The sequence below is a fragment of the Alligator sinensis genome, unplaced genomic scaffold (assembly GCF_000455745.1).
Source record: "Alligator sinensis unplaced genomic scaffold, ASM45574v1 scaffold1550_1, whole genome shotgun sequence".
NCBI lineage: Eukaryota > Metazoa > Chordata > Crocodylia > Alligatoridae > Alligator > Alligator sinensis.
Genome location: NW_005842885.1, coordinates 23,403 through 43,510, shown reverse-complemented (window position 1 = coordinate 43,510; position 20,108 = coordinate 23,403). Strand labels below are relative to the sequence as shown.

Genomic DNA, 20,108 nt, shown 5'->3' with positions numbered 1-20,108 from the left:
CCCCCCCCCCCCCTGCAATTGCATGTTCTTTAGGATGCATTTGAGAAGGGTATTCTGGAAAAATCTGAAAAATTACTGCCTCGGCATAGGAAAGAATATCTGGAGGCTAAGTACATAAAACAGTAACATTAGCATGTGGTACAACGCATTCCATAATTCCCTATCACACAGAGAACTGGGAGGAGTCTTACTAGACAAACTGGTTTCACAGGCATACTTACGGTGACCTGTCTTTCCTGTAGACAATAAAACAGAAAATCCACACCCCGTTACAGAAAGACCAACCATATAGTGTTCAGATGGGGCTGAGAAGTAATAGACCGTGTTTAGTGAAAATGTTTTTTCAGCCATGTTACATATGGACAAAAATCGGTCATTCTAATAAATCATTACAAAATAATGGTTTGGAACCAATAATTCTAATAAATGGATAAAAATCATTAAAATATGTAGTATAGACAGAGCCAGAAAGATGAGACAAATTATAAGCAGAATTTCCATTTCTGATCAGTTATGAGACAAGTGAATGCTGGTAAACCATGAAAAAAAATAAAATAGGTAGGTGTTATGTGCCCCTTGTACTAGGGAATGGAAAGTTTGTGAAGTAAAGTTACATTCAGTTACTAAGCGGAGTAGCAGTTCCTTTCGCATTTGCAAATAACAATAAGCAGCTGATCACAAACAATAAAAATGAGAAGAACTCCAGTTTCTGGCTGAAATTGCCTAGTTGAGCTCAAAATGAACAAGAACAAATACCAGAATAAACTGATTGGAAGAACAGAAATTATAAAAGGGTGACTACATTAACAGATAAGTTTATGCATCTAAATAATGACAGGAACTTAGCTTTAATGGTGCATGGCTCAGAGACTGTAATTCACTAAGAAAATGGACCAGATACTTGCTACTACATGGAGAAGCATGAAGACAGTGATAATGGAAATTTCATGATTACTTCGAAGTATGCAGTATACCGAATTCAACAAGCATCTCTGGGAAGCTTAAGTTGAACAGCAACAGTTCAGGTATATGATAGCAAGATCAACTGCAGACCAGAAGATATAGCCTCAAAGACACCATGACAGTTAACTCAACATTCTTTGAGTAAATAATATGTGGTAAAAGTTCACTTTCCTATAGGTCCCCATCTGGGCTAAATGTCCAGTATCTGGATCTGGGACAAGTGAATCTAGGTGCGTACCTTTGTCGACACCAGGGCGAACAGTCAAGGCTCAAATGGGAGGAAGAATCCTAATACGGATCAATGTGCAGTGTAGATACACTACAAGATTCAGTTGAGACCAAAAACATCCACTTCTTCTCAAATACCTACTTAAATTTTAAAACTGAATGTGCTTCATTAAGGTGACTGCAATTCCTCTGTTTACTTGCTGTTGGCATTCATGCAGCATTATTCTATCTACACTAGTTCCCGTAAGCAGCAAATTCTGGGCATTCACATTCAACTAATTGCACCAGAAGTGCTGTGTTCAGATGGGATGTCCACTCTTACCACATATTATTTACCGGAGAATAAAGCAGAGAGACAGGTTTTCTAGAAAACCTTGGCAGGATCCAGGAACAAAGAGCTAGCTGAAAACCTCTTCCTTCATAACTAGGATTGTGCAAGTGCACTGAAATGGTTTGTGTGAATATGACCAAGTAAAGGTACATGTATATTCTGCACCCAACTAATAAATGTACAATGCCTGAAGATTTTTAGCACTGCTACTTCCTTCAGTGCAACCTGAAAGGACATTCTCCAAAAATTCCCAATTTTGTTTGTTCTGCTGCCTTTCCCTGTGCAGAAGACCAGCACAAAACATGTACATCATTTGAGGTGAATGTGAAGTTCATTCCAAGACCCAAGCTACTAAAAAAACAACCAGTAGTTTAATTAAACCCAGATTATAACATTTGGCTCATCCAGTCAGGGCACAGAAACCATATCATATAACTTCTGCAATCAGGATATCTCAAATTTTGGTGTGAAATAGTTGCAATTAATTGTTTGTATTAATAGACTTGCAGGGTCTGAAGGGACCTCAAGGATCATATAGGCCAATCCCTCACAGGATACAGGATTCATTATTCTTAAACCAGTCCAGACAGATTGATCCATATATCTAAAAAAACAGTCCTTAAGAAACACATATATATCATCCCTTATATTCACTGTTCCTTAATTGCCAGTGTTCTTGAGATATATTTGTGAGACACAGTTATCAGTCTTAAACAGAAAAAGCTGGTGAATTTAGCTAAGCAGATGTACTGTAAGAAAACTTGGCAGGTAGAGGAAGTAGAGGATTTAACTATTGTAATGCTACACATTTTATATGCAGCAATAGCCATATTAAAAAGGAGTGTTGTCATAGGACTCAGGAGCAAGATAAAGATATTTATCTGAAAGTTTCTTCCCCCTTTAGAGGAACAGGAACGATCTTTAATATTCTAATATGGGAGAGCAGAGGGAAAAACACACTATGACTAGAAAAAATATTTAAAATAAAAAGATAAAGAAGGAAACTAAAAGGGAAAGTTGTCAAGAACTGATGGGAAAGAAAGACAAAGGATCCATCAGAGGGGTAAGGAAGGCAAGATATCTGAGAGATGACAGAAATAAAAGAATAGCGAGGAAAGAGGTGGTGCAAATATAGAAAATGATGAAAGGGAAGGGAGAGATGACGAGGGCAAGAAAGCAAAGAAAGAAAAGAGGAGGGAGGGTTTGGAAAAAGTAAATGAGCTGAAGACAGGGTAGTCGATAAAAAAGAAAAGTTGGGCCACCGGTTCAAATCAGACTATGGAAGCCATTTTATTTGAAGGCGTTCATGGATCCACCTGACAAATACCACCACCACTACCACCGCCACCATTTGTTCTGCACAATCCTCAGAGGTGGCAAATGCTATGCTAGAAAGCACGTACCTCAAGGGGTTTCTAGACAGATTTTTGCTGTAAGAAGAATAAGTTGGTAAGACTTTCCATTTATTTGCAGAATTTCAGCTGAGGAAATATGTCACTGATGCCTGTGCTGGATCATTAATAAGGCCACTACAAATTGGGCAAGAGAAGACTCGGGCTAATTCTGAGCTCCTGCTGGTGGGAATCAAGAGCAGCTCTCTTGCAGTTGGTGAACAGGTGTAAAACTAGTAAGATCAAAACTGTCTTGCATGTCCACTTTATCACGAGGAGGAAGGAATCTGTACAGAAAATTAAGCAAAATGAAACAATGCAGGTCTTGTATATGCTGTTGACTGAAGAGAAGTTCCAACTGGGAATGCGGGGCTCTGTCAAAATGCATTTCAATATTGCCAGTGTCTGTTGTTCCAAAATCACAAGCTAAGCCTCCAGAAAGCTAAGCCTCCATGAGATTTGGCTTAAAAGAGCAGAAGATTTGGTAAATATATATAGAAATAAATTTGGGATTCCATATGTGTGTTAGTTGAGTTTGAGGTTCAAATTTTCAAGCTATTCTCCACAAGTACTAGACACTGACTTTTTTCAAACAAAAAGAAGAAACCTAAGACCCTTAGGTAATCAGATGACTCCAAGAAGTGGCAATTTAAGGAAAACTCCAAGTATTATGTCTAATATAGTTATCAATAACAATTGGCAACACTGATCTGAAAATCCAAAAGGGTAGGTTGTTACTGAAAGCAGGATAGCAAAGGCTAAATTATACCTCTCCATCCAGGGGTAAGGTGTAGGGGAGAACAATTAAAAAAAACAAAGCACTATCAACACCTTGTAGGTGCTCACCTGACAGCATCCACATATATGCTATTGTAATATACATATATTTCTGTAGCTACAAGAAGTGGAGGCAGGCATGTTTCTATACTGACTGCCTTTTTCAAGTCTTGGACTTTTTAATAGACTATATCTTTGATAATTCATCACAGCAGTGGCTTAATGTATTAAGTTACTGTCTTGGTACATGACCAATGTTAGTCAAGTTGAATAATGACTAGAAGGCTCTCAAAAATATTGTGAGAAGCATGTTATAAGAACCTATATTTTTAAAAAAACTAGAGCATAGCTATGTGGACTTTTGCTTGGTTATCAGCTAAGAATCTGGTCTATGTAGGCTAAAATAATTTTTCAGTGATTTGAGACAGTGAATTCTAAGTTATTTTGTATGATTAAGCATAATCTAGTGTTTTCTGTTACACCAGAAATGTGGGGCATTTGACTTGTATGTTGTCCCCTAGTATACAATAACAAATAAGGAGTGGAGACATTTGGGATTCTACAGAACATCTAAAATATTATGAAACATGTGTAGGTGTTCTATGAAATATCGTGCAAGTGTTATTGTACAAAAACTATGTCTATACTAGACTTTCAAGGAGAGAAAATGTCTCCTACCTTCCTTCCTTTACTCAACTGGAATAAAATGTTCAAAGGTTTTGGATTCTAGAAATAAATTTCAAAACAATATGAGCTATCCAAGTCAAGTACTCATATTGTAAACTCTGAGACAGAGGTAGTTAGCTGTGTTAGCCTGACTTTAGACAGAAGGCAAGGCAGGGTGGCACTACAGGCCGCCTCTACATGTGCAGGTAAAGGTATGGTTGGATCTAATGTGTGATCCACACAATCACATCTCCTGCCATGGCGCATGTGAGCCACATTAGAGTCAATTGTGCCTTATTGCCTGTTTGTGGGTACCCCTGCACTGGCAAGAAGCAGGCTCCCATGGTTGGGCCCCCCTTTGCTGAGGGGGCTCCCAGCCACCAGGGCCACATGCAGCTGGGACCGAGAGCCCTGCGACTGAGGCTCCCAGTCCTGACTGTGCCTCACAGTGTTGTAACGGATGAGGCTCCTGGTCCCAGCTGTGGGTGAGGTGAAGTGGGGACCAGGATCCTCATCAGTTGGATGATCTCTTGGTCCCAGCTGTGTGAGGCATAGTGGTGGCCAAGAGCCCTGCATGGTCTGAGGGTTTCACGCACCCCCAAGCCTTGGGGCTCATGCTGCAATCCCCAGGATTAGGGGCTTTCATGCTGGGCAAGGTGTACTCCTGCAGCTGGGAGTACTGTCAGCTGACAGAGTCCCAACCGCAGAGGAGACTCCGCTACATGTGCAAATTAAAGCTCAATAGCAACCAGTTGTAAAGTTAGTACACTTTTTTGAGGTCTAACTTTATAGCTGGTTGGAACTTTTTATTGTGTGATAGCTATTTTGCACTTGTAGCTGTCTTGAAGTTGTGCGGGCCGGGAGCAACCCGAGCCCTTTTCTGTGCTGCACGCGGGCTGTGGCCAGCAGCCCGGGCACGCCGGGTCGGAGAGGGAAGGCCGTCGAGCTGGAATTAGGCACAAACGCGTAGCAGTAGTTTAAAAGATTGTTTACTTACACCGAGATGGCAGTGGTGTAGGCTGGAAAACTTGCTTGAGTTGTGGTTACAGACAGACAACAAAACAAAACTCGAACCTGCAGGGCACGAGGGTACGAGATCGGTCAAGGATTCACACGAAGTTTGCTAGGCTCCATGGGTTCGGTTCTTTTGCGCGCAGGAAGGGATACATCTAGGCTGCGATCGACGATGGGGAGAGGCTAGAGGTTGATCAGACCTCTGTTGCCTGCTTGAAATGCGCTGGGTCCGTAGGGATCCGCAGCACTTAGAGATCTTCACACAGCGTGAAGTCTCCTCCTCCCGGTGTTTGTCGAGTCCTCCAACTTGGGCGGAAACCACTCAAGCCTTTTATACAGCTAGCAAGCCAATCACTAGCCGCTACGTGTGAATAATTTAGAACTGGCCAATAATGGGACTCGAATTAGCATACAAATGGCGGGAACTCTTTGCAACGAGCATTTCTGTGCTGCAACAAAGAAATGCACCCTGCAAAGAAAGCTTCAAATTGGCGGGAAATTCTCCCTTGCACCTGGGTTCTCTTTTGCAGCAGAAAACTCCACCGTGCAAAGAAGCTATAATTTAGCAGGAACAATTTAGCAGTGCCGAAGCACACAAAAACAAAATCACACCCTTTGGGTTGTGACAGAAGTAATTTTACAATACCTGTAATGTGTAGAGGTGGCCATAGAGACTGACTGACTTTTTCTCTTCAAGAAAAATAGAGGACATAAATGTGTCCGGTTTCATATCAGTAGAGGACAGAGTAGCAGAAAACTGGACTGTCCTCTATGATAGCCATACTAGTCTCTACCCAGGGCATCTGGTCAATATTGCAGTACAAAATAATAAATTTCATACAAAAGTTTCAAAACTTTTCAGGGAAATAAAAGCTTATATAGTCATTTTCCTTTGACTTGTGCTTCACTATTTGTACTAGAGTTTGTCCCCTTCTTACTAGGCCACAAAACTCAGAAGTTTCTGTAGTCCTTAGGTTGCAGTAACTCAACCATATAGTTTTATTGCCTTCCTTGCTATAGGCAGGAGCATTTTATTAGTAGACATTCTTTCCCTTGATGCGTACTGGATGTGTAAGCTTTATCTACTGATATATGCAGTTTGAGGGGCTCCCCTAAGTGAGAAGTCTGGACAGGAAGCTTCCTCTTCCCTACTCACTGAGTACCAGCTAGGCTAGGAAAGCAGACGCTAATAAGTTGTCAGGTCTCCATGGCCCCGGTTGCAGAAGCTCAAAGAAGCCGCATAAATTCACATTCTTTATGTGGAGGAACTACAACTGATAAGCTAGTGAAAAGTCTGCTCCTCTGGCAGATTCTTTGAGGCCTAAATGAGTGAGTCCTTACTTACATGTGTCAGGTATAAGTAATGATTTAGGTATGACAGTGGACTGGGAATGGAAATGGGGTGAATTAGGGTAGGTATGGAGACATTCCATAGCTTGTGGTTAGAAATAAATACCCTGAGAACAAGGAGTGGGCTCTGAGACTGCACAACCTTTGAAGCATGCAGATCCTCTGAGGGCCAGCAGCATCAAAAGCAGTTTGTGAATGGAATGGCCTCCACTTTGCCAATGCTTGTTCTTTGGTATAGACCTGGAATCTTAAAAATGACTTTTCTTTCTGCTCCTCTTCTGTTTTGCATCATCAGCACCAAGATATAGTGTCACATTTAAGAGATGTGCTTGTTAAAGGAACTGTAAGCAACAAATCTTAACTTTTTCCCTTCTGCTGTATCATCAGCAAACTGAAAACATCCAAGACATTGCCTAATGCATTAATGAAAATAAAGTCTCAGCAAACATTAATCAATGTTCTGTGTTTTTTGCAAAGGATTACTGCAGACTATGCAACATAGTCCACAGGCTGACTCATATCCTCGAAGTTCACACTAATACACAGTGTTATCCCACAACAACTTTTATATTCACAAATAAATAAATGTCTAATGCAGCTGAATTTTATCTAAAGTACGTGTACAGAATTAAAAACATAAAAAAATAAACTTGCATTGATGACTAACTGCAAGTGAACAGGGGAATCTAATCAAGGACTGTGGATTTTAACATGTCTATCACCTTAGTAGTTGGGTGCCAAATATGCAAGTGAAGAACAGCCACAAATCCAAAGGACCAAATTCTTTTTTGAGAGGGGCATTCTGACTTGTTCACATCCAGGAATAAAGTTAGGCTTTATTGCTGAGGGAAGGATTATGTGAAGAAATGTCTTACATTGTGTTCTAACAATATGTTGACACCACTTCCCAGATGTACCCAACGGGGTACACCCAGGTTAGCGGGGAGTGGAACTGCAGAACTGGCAATGCACTGCACCAACCTGGTGGGGAAGGAGAATTGCTCTGTCACTCTTCAGCTCCTCTCTTGGTCAGTGTATGGAATAGTGTTCACTGGCTCCAGAGAAAGATGTGTAATCAGCCCTATTCTGATGGAAAGGAGCTTGCTCTATGAGGGTTTTGGATAGGGCCGTGCAAAGCTTCGGATCATGATTTGGATTCAGAGATGATTCAGATGATTCAGAGGCCGAATCTATGAATCTGAATCGAATCGCTGGATGCTTTAGGCTTTCCAAATCGATTCAAAGCTTCTGAATCACTTTGGAAAAGATTCAGAGCCAATTCAGCCATAGAGTATAATGGGGAATAAATGAAATATCTATAACGTTGTTGTTTTTTTCTGATTTGGATGAAACCTGCAGGGGTGGTAGCCTCTGCCAAGAGCATGAAGCCTACCAAGTTTCAAGAAGTTTGGTGCAGGGGATCAGGGGGACCTGCACCCCTAATTCTTGAAAGCAAAACTCATGTCACATGTGTGTGTTACACCACAAGGGGGTGAAAACTGCAGGGGTGGTGGAAATAATCAATACAGACAATCAGCTGCCCCAAGACAGACACAGTCAGTTGCACAAGCACCCATGTCATGAATTTTGTCTGTCAGCAGCTAGAGGTGCAGGGCCCCAGAACCCCCCTGCACCTATCTCCTTGACAGCTGGCAGGCTTCGTGGCTGCAGCAGGGGCTACCATCCCTGCAGCATTCACCCTACTGCGCCTTAACACACAGTGTCACCCATGTCACAAGTTTTGCTTGTCTGCAGCTTGAGGTGCAGTTTCCCCCAAACCCCTGCACCAATCTTCTTGAAACTTGGCAGGCTTCATGGCCTCAGCAGGGGCCACCACCCCTACAGTTTTCACCCCCCTGTGGTGTAACATACATGTGACATGAGTTTTGCTTTCAAGAATTTGGGGTGCAGTTTCCCCCGAACCCCTGCACTGATCTTCTTGAAACTTGGTAGGCTTCATGCTCTCAGCGGAGGCTACCACCCCTGCAAGTTTCATCCAAATCAGACAAAAAACAACAAAGTTATAGATATTTCATTGATTTCCCCATTATACCCCATGGCCAGATCTCCGAGGTGGCTCCAAAGCTGGATCGAAGCGGAAACCCGGTCCGGAGCTTCGGATCAGATTGCTGGCATCCAAAGTGGCCAGATCTGAAGCCGGATTGAATAGCTGCCTACTCACACAGGCCTAGTTCTGGAGGGAGATATGATAAAAGAAGACGAAGGTCTCTTTTACAGAATCAGAGGAGAGGACGCCCCCAGGACCTTTTCTTGTTTTCCTGTCAGCTGAACTTTTATTTTTCTTCCGTGGGCACTTAAGTAAATGGCAACAAAGACAAGCACATTACTGATGCCAAAAAACCTGAACAAACCATTTTTTTATTAGTGTAGTAACAATATATGAAAGAAAATGTCTCTTAAAAAAATCACCCAAATATCAGCTTAAAAAGTAATTATGATAATTAGTTATATGCACCCTGTGGAATCTAGCAACTCTTGGAAGGATTTAAAGCATTCTAAAGGATTTACAATTCCTAAAAATCCTTACTTATATGAACAGTCCCAAAGAAACAAGCAGTCAGTGAGATATCAAAATCCCTTCACACATTACCAGCATGGAACCACTAGGCTTACCTCTGGGATAGAATGTCAGTGTTTGGATTGCTCTTCAACAGGTCAGCACTAACGAGCAGGAGTCTAGTTTAAAATGCAAGGGGAATTTTACAAAGTCAGAAAGAGAATCTAGTTACGCCACCTGGAATTGTTTTGACAATATGCATCTTTTATTTATATACCTCAAACACTTATTCTAAAGGAATTCTTTTATATTGTGTGGTGGACCATTATCTAAAATGTTGCGCTTGTCCAGGAGATGAGAGATGCTTTGTTTGTTGTTTTTTTTTGGGGGGGGGTGTTTGTTTTTTTTGGGGGGGGGTTGTTCACGTTCAAATAAATTCCAGTGTGCAGAGGCCATGAATTATGTGGTAGATTGTGTGTCCATTGCTTTATGAAAAGAGTATAATTTTCTTTTAACAGTAATTGTAGTGAATTACCCTTTTTGTTACTTTTTTATTAAAGTTTCAACGTTTACTTGGAAAAATGGTGGACCTGGCTGGTACTTCTGAGAGAGCTGTTTAGCCTCAAGAAAATTTAAAAAAAAAAAAGTCCATATAAACTTTATCAGGACACTCAGGTCTTTAAGCAACACAGTGGACACATCTACACGTTCATTAATGCACTGTAATTACTGCGCATTGAGTTTAGTACTTGGATAGCCAAATACCAAGTCAATACACAGTAACTTGTGCTACTGTGCAGTAGCACCGTCTCCTGGATTGTTAGTGATATTTACTGTGCAGTAGCCTAATACTACTGCAGTAGCATATTAGCACAGTTTTTATCCAGCATGTTACTAAGCAGTGTTATTAGGCTACTGCACAGTTAGCATCTTGTGTAGATGCACCCTCAGATGATCATTTTGCTGTTGGTACTTTTCTTATGCTTAATCATTAACTCTTGTGTCAGACTATATAACCTCCATTTTAATTTCAATGGGAAAAGATATTATTTATTTTCTACTTTAAGCATGTTGCACTGTGTTCCTCTGAGAGGAAGCTGCATTTCAAGTTGTGGAAAGGATTGTATTATTTTTATGCATCATGTGTCGGGATTCTTCAAAATGAAATACACTATGCAAACGTAAGTCAAATGGAACCCACCAGAAGGGGCCACCCTAGCCATCAAGGCCCCTGTGTTTGCAGACCACAATTTAACCAAGTTAATTAAAAACATAAGAATATCATTGTGGTATGAAATAATAACAGCCACCACTCAACACCTCTTTAGCATTATTTCAAAATACCAACAAAAGTTTTTAATTTAGATTCATACAGTAGATTGCAAAAGATAAATGCAAATGGGAGTTATTATGAAGCATCCTGGTTTCAACTTTGCAACGTCATTATCATGCATGTTGGTATTACTTGTATGATAACATTTTGTTTGCTTTCACAACTTGATCATTTGTTTAGTATTGGGTGACTCATAAACAACTACTGTACAACCTGAACTTCCTCCCTTAATATTTGCCATAACCCAGCAATCTTAGGGTTACTGCCAAACCCAAATATCTTAGGTTAGATATTAGGAAAAGCTTTCTCACTAGGAGGGTGGTGAAGCACTGGAATGGGTTACCTAGAGAGGTGGTGGAATCTCCATCCTTGGAGGTTTTTGAGGCCTGGCTTGGCAAAACCAAAGCTGGAATGATCTAGTTGGGAATGGTCCTGCTTTGAGCAGGGGGTTGGATTACATGACCTCCTGAAGTCCTCCCCAACCCTAATGATCTATGATTCTGTGAACAATGCTTTGGGGGTTGATAAACTGCCAGATGCATCCTGCCTTCCCCCATAGCTATTTATAAATCCATGTACCTCTTTTAAACTGCTTTATTACAGAACAATTGCTTTGGTACTTTTTTTTACATTCAAAAAGGGGGGAAAATGTATCTACTCCTAATTTATGAGCATCCCTATAATAATAAACCAGGTCTGCAAATATAAAGAAGACAAAAAAGAAGTGCTTCTTTTCTCTTTTCTCCGTGGTAGAAATAGGAGTAGTGTTAGATTTTTAAGTTGGCATATATATCCTTGTATTTTAAGTGCTTAAATCCCCTCCTGCTGTAGGGGCTAGAGCTAATGCACAGTTCCCAAACTAGCATTCACAGCATGTAGGAGTGGGATTGAGAACTGTGCAGAAGTTCAGTCGTGGCATTTGTGTTTGGACAAGAGAGAGAATCAAGAGCCCTCAAATGGGTTGCTGCCTGAAAACACTGGGACCTACTGCCTTAAAGATTCCTTTTTAGTTCTGATACAGCCCATATTGAATGGAGACAGCTGTTCTTACAAGATTTTGGTCCCCCACAACCTTGCAAGGACAAGCTACTCATGAAATGTCTGCCATTTTTTACCATGTTAGCGAGAGCAGCTCCTTAGATTTCAGTTGTTTAGTGTGAACCAAATCTCAGTATAAAACTTGAACACTAGACAAAATGTAATCTAGATTGTGATATGAATACCCAAAATCCTGGCCCATCTCTACCTAAAACTACAAGCCTTCAGATCTGTACATGTATAACAACTCCTGACTTTGCAAGGACTAAAACTAGATATCACTTACTCTTACACCCATGTAGCCAGTAATACTTTATGCTTGTAGGCTGTTACACTGTAACACTTGCAGATGTTAAAAAAACAAAACAAAACAGCATTTTAAACTTGGTGCATACCCAGAATAGGGAGCGCGTTAGGTGGACCCAGCTCACCTGATGTCTGTAAAGATCAGGCACTTTAGTGGTGCTTTTTTGGTACTTTTATCTAATAGTTGATTCAGTCGGCTTTATCTGAAAGCACCAAAAAGCCCTGCTGAAGCATCCAATCTATACAGACACTGTAGAGCCAGGTCAAAGTAACACGCTTCTGCATCCGCTAAAGCGCAGTTTTTTGCGTTTTTTTAACATCTGCAAGCAGCTGTAGTATTCCATTCTGTTGTCTGAGCACTAAAGGGGTGAACAGGTGAAAGGAAGGTTATTTGACACAAACTGGGTCGATGTTTGAATAAACGTTTATATTATACAAACATGTCTGAGTTTGTATAATCTGCTAAAAGATTTTGGTGGATTTGAGAGCAAAATGTACCATATACCTGGGAATTTTAAGCTACGTTCTCCCTCTAATTACAGCATGATCCTCAAGGGAGTTATAATGCAAGACTTATTTAATAAAGATGTTGCAGTTTACAGTTGATCTCTTTCAAAATTTGTTTGCTGAATTTGCTCCCACAGTACACATCTTGGGGATTTTTTTTTCTTTTTTTACCCTCTGCTCGGAAAAAGAACTAGTGAATCATCTTGAGCAGTAATGGAGGATTCAGAAAATGGAAATACTGCAGAACTATGTGGGAAACTGATATACTGGATAAATGCAGCAATTCTCTGGCACAGAACATTGTGTTGTTCATCCCTTTAGCGTTCATACAAAAGAATGGAATACTATAAGCATAAAGCATTACTGGCTATGTGTGTGTAAGAGTAAGTGATATCTTGTTTTAGTCCATGCATATAAAAGGAACAAGTTTTGCAACATATTTGATATGCACATGTGATATAGCTGTTGTAAGAGGGTATTACTGGTTCCTCTAGACTTCTTTATATGAAGTTGTTTAATAAGTAAGAAAATCTGTCTAGAGCTAAGTTAATCATAAACAGTGAAGAAGTTGCATTGTTCTAAAAATATCACTGCCCTTCTGGAATTAACTCCCTCCATCTTGGGCTTGTTAGAATCCTGGATTTCCCTCATACTTTTTACTCCCTCCTCAGCTGCTACTCACTTTTTCAAACTCCTCCCCTTAGACACCGTTCAAAGAATTGTCACAATTCTTTTCTCCTGTTCCTGCCACTTTCACTCTTCCCCAGCTCTCCAAATTCTTCCCATCTTTCAAACTGCAATTCACATGATTTTGCCCTCCTTTCCAAATTCGGAAAGCTGCTATCAACCACAGGCAGTAGAAGGCCCCAGGCTTGGGGAGGTTTAGCCACCCCCAAACTAATTTCTTGGTGGCCGGCGACAGCAGCAACACCATGGCGCTGCTCGGCTTGCAGCCAGGCCAGCACTCCACGCGCACTCAGCTCTGCACGGCTGAGAAGAAGAGGCTAGCTGTGCATGCCTCACACTGTGCAGAGCACAATGGGAGATGTAGTTCTCGTGCTGATGCATGCACTCAGCCCCCAGTAATATTTTCTCCCTCTGTCTATGCCAGAGCTTTCCAAACTGTGTGCCGCGACACATTAGTGTGTCGGCGGCACTGTGTAGGTGTGTCGCGCGAAATGCAGAAAATTTTGCGGAAGGGCACCGCGGAGCTCCCTTACTCGCGTCTGCTTCCCTTGGCCTCTCCCCCGGAACTGAATTACTGTGTCGCGAAATGATGCATGTCTAAAAAGTGTGTCACCAACATGAAAAGTTTGGAAAGCTCTGGTCTATGCTATCAACCATCTGTAGCCATGCTGCTCCATACCCGCCTTCCTCTGTGACTGTTATACCTGGCTCTCCCTGTTCCTCTCCTCATGATCGCCAATCCTCATTCTCCCATGAAGATATAAAGTCCCATTTCATCCATTTGCTTTCTGGCTTCTTGTTCTTCTTTCTGCATTTTGCTTCCAGGCTTATTTATCCTACTCTTCCAAATAGCCATTCAGTTGACCTAATCTTCATTTAAACATTGCCTCTTCTCTGAAGTACAGGTTTCTCTTGCTTTATGCGGGTTCTGTCTGTGCAAATTCACTCTTATGCAATGACTCTTTTTATACCAAAAATTCATTATATGCGAGGTAAATTCACTCCTTTGTGACTAGCTGCCACCCCCATTATGGTAACATTCACCACCACCCTGTGCTTGTGTTTACTGTCTGCTGCTGGTGAGTACCAAAATTGTCCTGTAAAAGTGGTAGAAATGGGTACAGTCAAGGTCTTGGAATGTATCACTATTTGTTACATTGTAAAGTGGGTTTCCTTTATGCGAATTTGAGTTATCCACCATTTTCTAGGAACACATGTACAGCATAAAGCGAAGTAAACCTGTATCACTATCTACGTTTTCTCTGTTCAGCCACATTTTACTTCCTACAGCAGCACCCCTTAACACTGCCCTTCCTTCTGGCCCTTCCAATCCATTCATATTTTTGACTACTTAGCACTCTGTCTTCCTGGTTTCTCCTCCCCTCCCAACTCCTCAAACCTTCCCTTCCCCTCCCACCCCCAATTCAAAAACCTTTTTGTAATTTTTCAAGCCTGTGTCACTTCCAGCATCTAATTAAGAACTTCAAGGTGAAGGCCATGGGTCATACCAGTGTCCCCCCAGTACACATTCATTCTCCATCAGTTGCCAGATTCCTTTTCTATCTACCTGTTCTTACTGTTCCTACTGAATATCTGAGCTTTTTTTGATAAAACACAGGAGAACAGAAAGTATTTCATCCACTTCTTCATTTTTTGGTAGCTAACATGTTCGTGGTTCCCCTTTTTGCTGGCAAGGCTAAATCAGTCTAAGATTTTCCACTAGGTTGTAAAGTCTCAGTAAATGCTCTCTTCTTAAGTGTTATTCTTTATTTAGAAATATTCACTCCCTGCATTTCAACTACAGAAACTTGCTGCACCTGATAAAGTGGTTTCACATAATTTTCACATTCAGCTCTGAATGTTTTATTATGTAGTAAATATATTTTGTAGCAATATTTAACCTTGGGATGCTAAGGACTTTGCTGTTCACTGTGGCCTAATCAGAATTACAATTCTGGGACCTCAGAACCAATGCATTATAAACAATGCATTTTAATAATTTATTAGTTACTTATGCCCAGTGGTATTTCCCAAAAGAGTTTTGCAACCTAACATACCCTCCTGTGTATCTGGCCATATAACCCAGATTGTAATACAAACACATCACTGTATAAAATAATCACATTAGTATTTCAAAAAGAACTACAGTAACTTATCAGATTTTTAATTGAAATCCTGTGTACCAAACTGTGGCATGTAATTATTAAGCTTGCGTGAAAGAAGTGCATATTTTATACTGTAAGTCAAAATGACCAAACTGAAGATATGAAATGGATGACATTTCTCTTCCTAGTACTTCCTAATACTTGTTACTTAGTATTAGCTTGTATTATGAAAACCGTTGTGTTGACATATGGGTAACTTTATTTTTCAAATATTTACTTTTTCTAAGCAATAGGCATATCTGCTTCTCTATATTAAGTAATTTATTAATATCTTTTTGCTCATGAGAATCTGCCCCCTGATGACTTGAGGTTTGGTCTTCCACATTATATTATTACATAAGTACATAAGACAGTGAGCAGCTGTGGTGAATTTTGTTCTAAAATAATATCCGGAATGGGATAGGTGAATGTTAAGCTACTTTTTTTTCTGATTTTTTTTCCAACACTTCACTTTCTAAATGTGACCCAGTGTGACATGCTGCAGTACAGCAATGCATGTAGAAGCAGGCTGAACAGCTATGAGGAAGGGAGTATTTTGAAATGTTTGTCTGTATTCTGAGATTGCTAAATCACTGAAGTAGTGCTTTCCCACACAACGCAGATGAAATCTAGAATAGGCAGTTCCAAGAAGGCTTTGGATTTCCTAAATGAAGTATAACTGCTTGCTTTACTGTTCCTAAATGAAGTGAATATAACTGCTTTATAAAGATTTTTGTGAAAATTCCTTTCATTGTAGAAAGTTCTCCAACATTGGATTGTATACTTGTTTTAGGCATCATTTGCTAGTCAATACTTTAAATAATGCACTCTTCCTGGAAACAAATTTATGAACATCAGTATTTTTCCCCATCACCATTCTTTTTTTTTCTTTCTGTGAATCATGCTGCCTATTTTTGTCCTTAAAGTTTTATGCTTTATCATGGCAATGATGACAGAAACCTTGCCCAGGGAAAACATTAGCAAGGATATTCTATGGGTTGACCAGCAGAGGCATTATATGAGCAGTCACATTCTTGTCTCCTTATTGTCTCTAAGGCTAAGTACAGACAGTCAAAAAGCCCGAGGCAGCATCGATTCAGTCTTACTAAGAAACAATTGGACATACATTTACTTTTGATTCAGGAAAAGCAGCCATATGCCTGCAATGGCTCAGAAAAGAAAACAGGGGGGAGCTAAAGCACGGCTCTCTGGCACATAGCCAGCTTGGGCCGTGTGTTCACTTCCTCTTCCTGCTTCCCCCAAGGTCTCTGGGATTTGCAGTCCAGAATCATAGCAGCAGGACTCTGCAGGGTTGCTCATCACTTCCTTTTCCCGCTTCCAGGTACCTATGGGATTTGTAGTCCACAGTCACAGCCATCAGTAAGTTTTAGCAGCTCTGTACTAGAGGGAGGAGAGTTAACCTGCCTCCTTGGTCCCAGACCCCAGCTGGAGTTTGCCTTCTCTTCTGGAGAGGACAGAATAGCCCAGCCAAGGGCTGGAAAGCATGCTGGGGGACTGTGATTTAACCAGGAAGGGGTATGGGACAGAAGATTCATAAACTGGTTTGACCCAAATCAGTTAAGTCTGATGCTACATTCAACCAGGGTTATCTTAAATCAGTTTCAGCCATTTTGAAATGGCTGGTTTATGTGCACTGAACTTCTGTTCTGTTATAGGTTTAAATCAGTTTCTAATGACTTAAACTGTGTACCATGTGTGTAAGTTCTGTCCCTAGCCTAAGAGCACTTGCCCTATTGTGTAGGGAGGACTCATTTCACACTAGTTCTGGGTTATACTTCTTTATTCCAAACCCTCAAAAAGGACATTGAAGTTTATAAGCAAAGTGAAGGACTGGCCCAGTAAAAGCTATAGCTACTGAATTTCTAGTGTGGTCATTTAATGTTTCATGAAGTAAGCCCAAAGTACTGTGACGAAGTGACAGCAAAATGCGGGTTGTCCTTGTAAAAGCCATCTTCAGGTCACTGTTAAGAAATGTTGCTAACAAACAATTCAGAGACTGATTTTTGTTTTTGGGGGGGGCGGGGAAGAGGGAGGAGGGAGTTCACCTGGGGCACAAAAATAGATACCCAGGAGTCTTTCTCCTAGTTTCTTTATAGCTGTAGGTGTTGCCAGACCTGCTCCATCCAGAAAGAATCCAGGTCTCTGGAGTTTGTTAACACTGCCTTAAAGCTTATTATGAGGATCACTCCAAAACATACTGATGCTGTCCCATCCCAGAATGGGTCCAAGAAGATTACTTCTACACAGGCCTTTCTGTTCAAATATCAATTTCTTTATTATGAACATGAAGCGTTTTGAGCTTTGAAAGCAGCCTTAGGGACTTGTTTCAGGCTACCATTTTGTATCTGCCTGCACTTGGTTGCATTGTTTACTGAAGTGATTATGATCTGGAAGGAGGAAACACAAACATGCTGGCAGCTGAATAAAATAAAAATTGCTTAATAGTTACTAACTAGTGTATAAACTCATGGCAAATAGAAACTGGCCCATTCAGATATCTGCTCTGCAACATTCTAGTGTTGTTAGTTTTGAGACTATTAACATTTCCTAAGTAATTTATATTGATTTTCAACTGATAATGCTTTGTCTAAGAGAGTGAATTTTAGGTGCTTTTTTGGTTTCTGAGATGTGTATCTTTCCCTTCTGTTCCAAAATCTATCTGAGGATATAAAGTTTCTGTAATAAGTTAACATTTGACTTTACATCTTTTATGTTGCATGATACTGTACCCCTTCCACTTGCAGTAAGTAAATATTCAAGTGTTTTATATTGCCGTTTAAACCTATGCTCTGTGACAAAGATTGGACTCAGAGAAGAGAATGAAATAGTTCTGTGGTGAACAGTTCCTACTACCATTCCTCTGTTAATCAGAAACTTATCCTTGATTATCTCTATAAGCATGATCTGGAGAACTTTAGAATGGATGGTACAGAGATGGGCTGACACCTCCATTTCAGTTCTTCTAGAGCTGTAAAGAACTCTTGTTTGGAACTAGTAAGAGAGACTCCTTAAAATGTGAAATTCAGTTTAGGTTTGTCAAAAGTTCACAACCTTTAGCAACAGTTTGGAAAGGCTTTGAACGTGTTTGCAGATTTGTGTGAAAGTAGACCTCCATTCTAAACCCATCCCCCATCCCTGGCACTGTCTTGCTGTAAGGGCTTTGGCAATTTGTCTGCTTATAGTGCCTCACAGGTTTACTTAACTCATTAGTTCATACTTGTAGCATGCTTTGAAACATAATGCCCTATGTAAATGCTAGTTGTTGTTGCTGCTTTATTCCAAAACCAGGTAAATCTAAATCTTGGTGGTTTTGGATGACCTTGTTTTGAGGGTAATTCTTTGGAAAGTACATAGGAAAACTGGAGAAAAGGTTGCAGAATTTAATGTAAATGAAAAATGGCAAGTTTCCCAATCCAGAACTGTGCCATGACTGAGAATTGATGCCACCCAGAATTCCTTCTGGGTTCTACCAGCAGCAACTGAACACAATTTTGACCACTTGACAGTGTCACAACATGCTTAATATGTATTACAGGAAATGTTTGACCCTTGGGAAAATGAAGGTTTTAGTCAATCTTTTCATAATGGCCCCTGAATCTTGAGTTTGTCTATATTATCATGTAGGTTAGCTCAAAATAATCTTTTAGCTCAACAAGCAGTCTCACGCTTTTTATATCAGTAGTTCCCATGTTCATTTTTTTGTTGCTAACCTAATAATTTTTGTAATCCTGAGGGATATAGTGATGACCAAAATAAGTGGAAAACCTTTTCAGTAGAAAATACCAAATGTGAAACTTTACCAGAAATATTAGCAATTTCAATTTAACTTTTGTTGGCTTAACTTAACTGTCATGGCTTTCTAAGGCCCAGAATGGGGTTTCTGGTTACAATATGAGAGAATATCCCTGCCTCTTCCCTAACCTAGTTAAACATCATTGGGTGTGTGTACACATCACCATATGGTGATGTTGCTATGGTGCCATGCTTTAATACTTCTTTTTGGGAGTATTAAAGCGTGGCACAGTAATTGCCCATACTGTGCCATGTGTGTCGTGCATGGCTAGATTTCACCGCTACATTGCCATAGCAGCACACCATACCGGGGGAGCACACCACTACAGTGACATAGTTGTTGACCACATGTAGACCCACATAATTGCTACATCACCGTAAGGTGACCTGTAGATGCACCCATTGAGTCTCTCTCTCCCTTGCTCAGTAAATAATTATATACAAAAAATGGAACAGCTCTAACAGGATAGACACCCACCCCAGAATTACCAGTAAAGGAGCTATACTTCATGAGTTTCATTCTCTCCAAATGTTCCCCAAAATCCACCCAGGATGAAACCTTTCTCTGGAAGGAGAGGATTATGATGAGATACTCAAGCACTTTGCACCTTAGAGTGCCATTCCAGTGGCTTGTGTTTACACAGGATGGGAGTCATGCTACCGTCATTGCATATACTCAAATAAGCTCTTCTAGAAATTCTCAGGGTGCAGACAGAGGCGAGGGCCCAGTTCTAACTCATGGAGCTTTACGTTCTTATGTAAAGTGCCATGAGTTAGAGTGGCCCCACAACCTGGCATTTGCCTGTTGGGTTGGGGGGGAGGGGGGCAGGAGGCAGCCTGCACTGGCCCAGGCTGGCAGGTTGGGGTGCTCCAGCAACCTCCCAGGAGGCTGTTGAACTGCCCTCCCCAGCCCTGTCCCCCCCTTCCGCCCCCCAATCCTAGGGATGAGAGGAAGCTCCCAACCGCTGAATGGCCAGAGTTGAGGGAGGGGGCAGGAAATGGGACCCCCTCAGTGGCCCTACCCCAGCTACCCCAGCTGGGG

At 40.9% G+C, this 20,108-nt stretch overlaps 1 long non-coding RNA gene across 1 annotated transcript in view; it reads left to right on the top strand.

The window, feature by feature from the left end:
• The window catches only part of LOC112548041, a 46,869-nt gene extending 42,526 nt beyond the window's left edge, over positions 1-4,343 (top strand). The window contains exon 3 of the long non-coding RNA XR_003091849.1: positions 2,996-4,343. This is a non-coding gene — a long non-coding RNA (uncharacterized LOC112548041). The remainder of the gene's footprint in view (positions 1-2,995) is intronic.
• Positions 4,344-20,108: the final 15,765 nt, after the last annotated feature.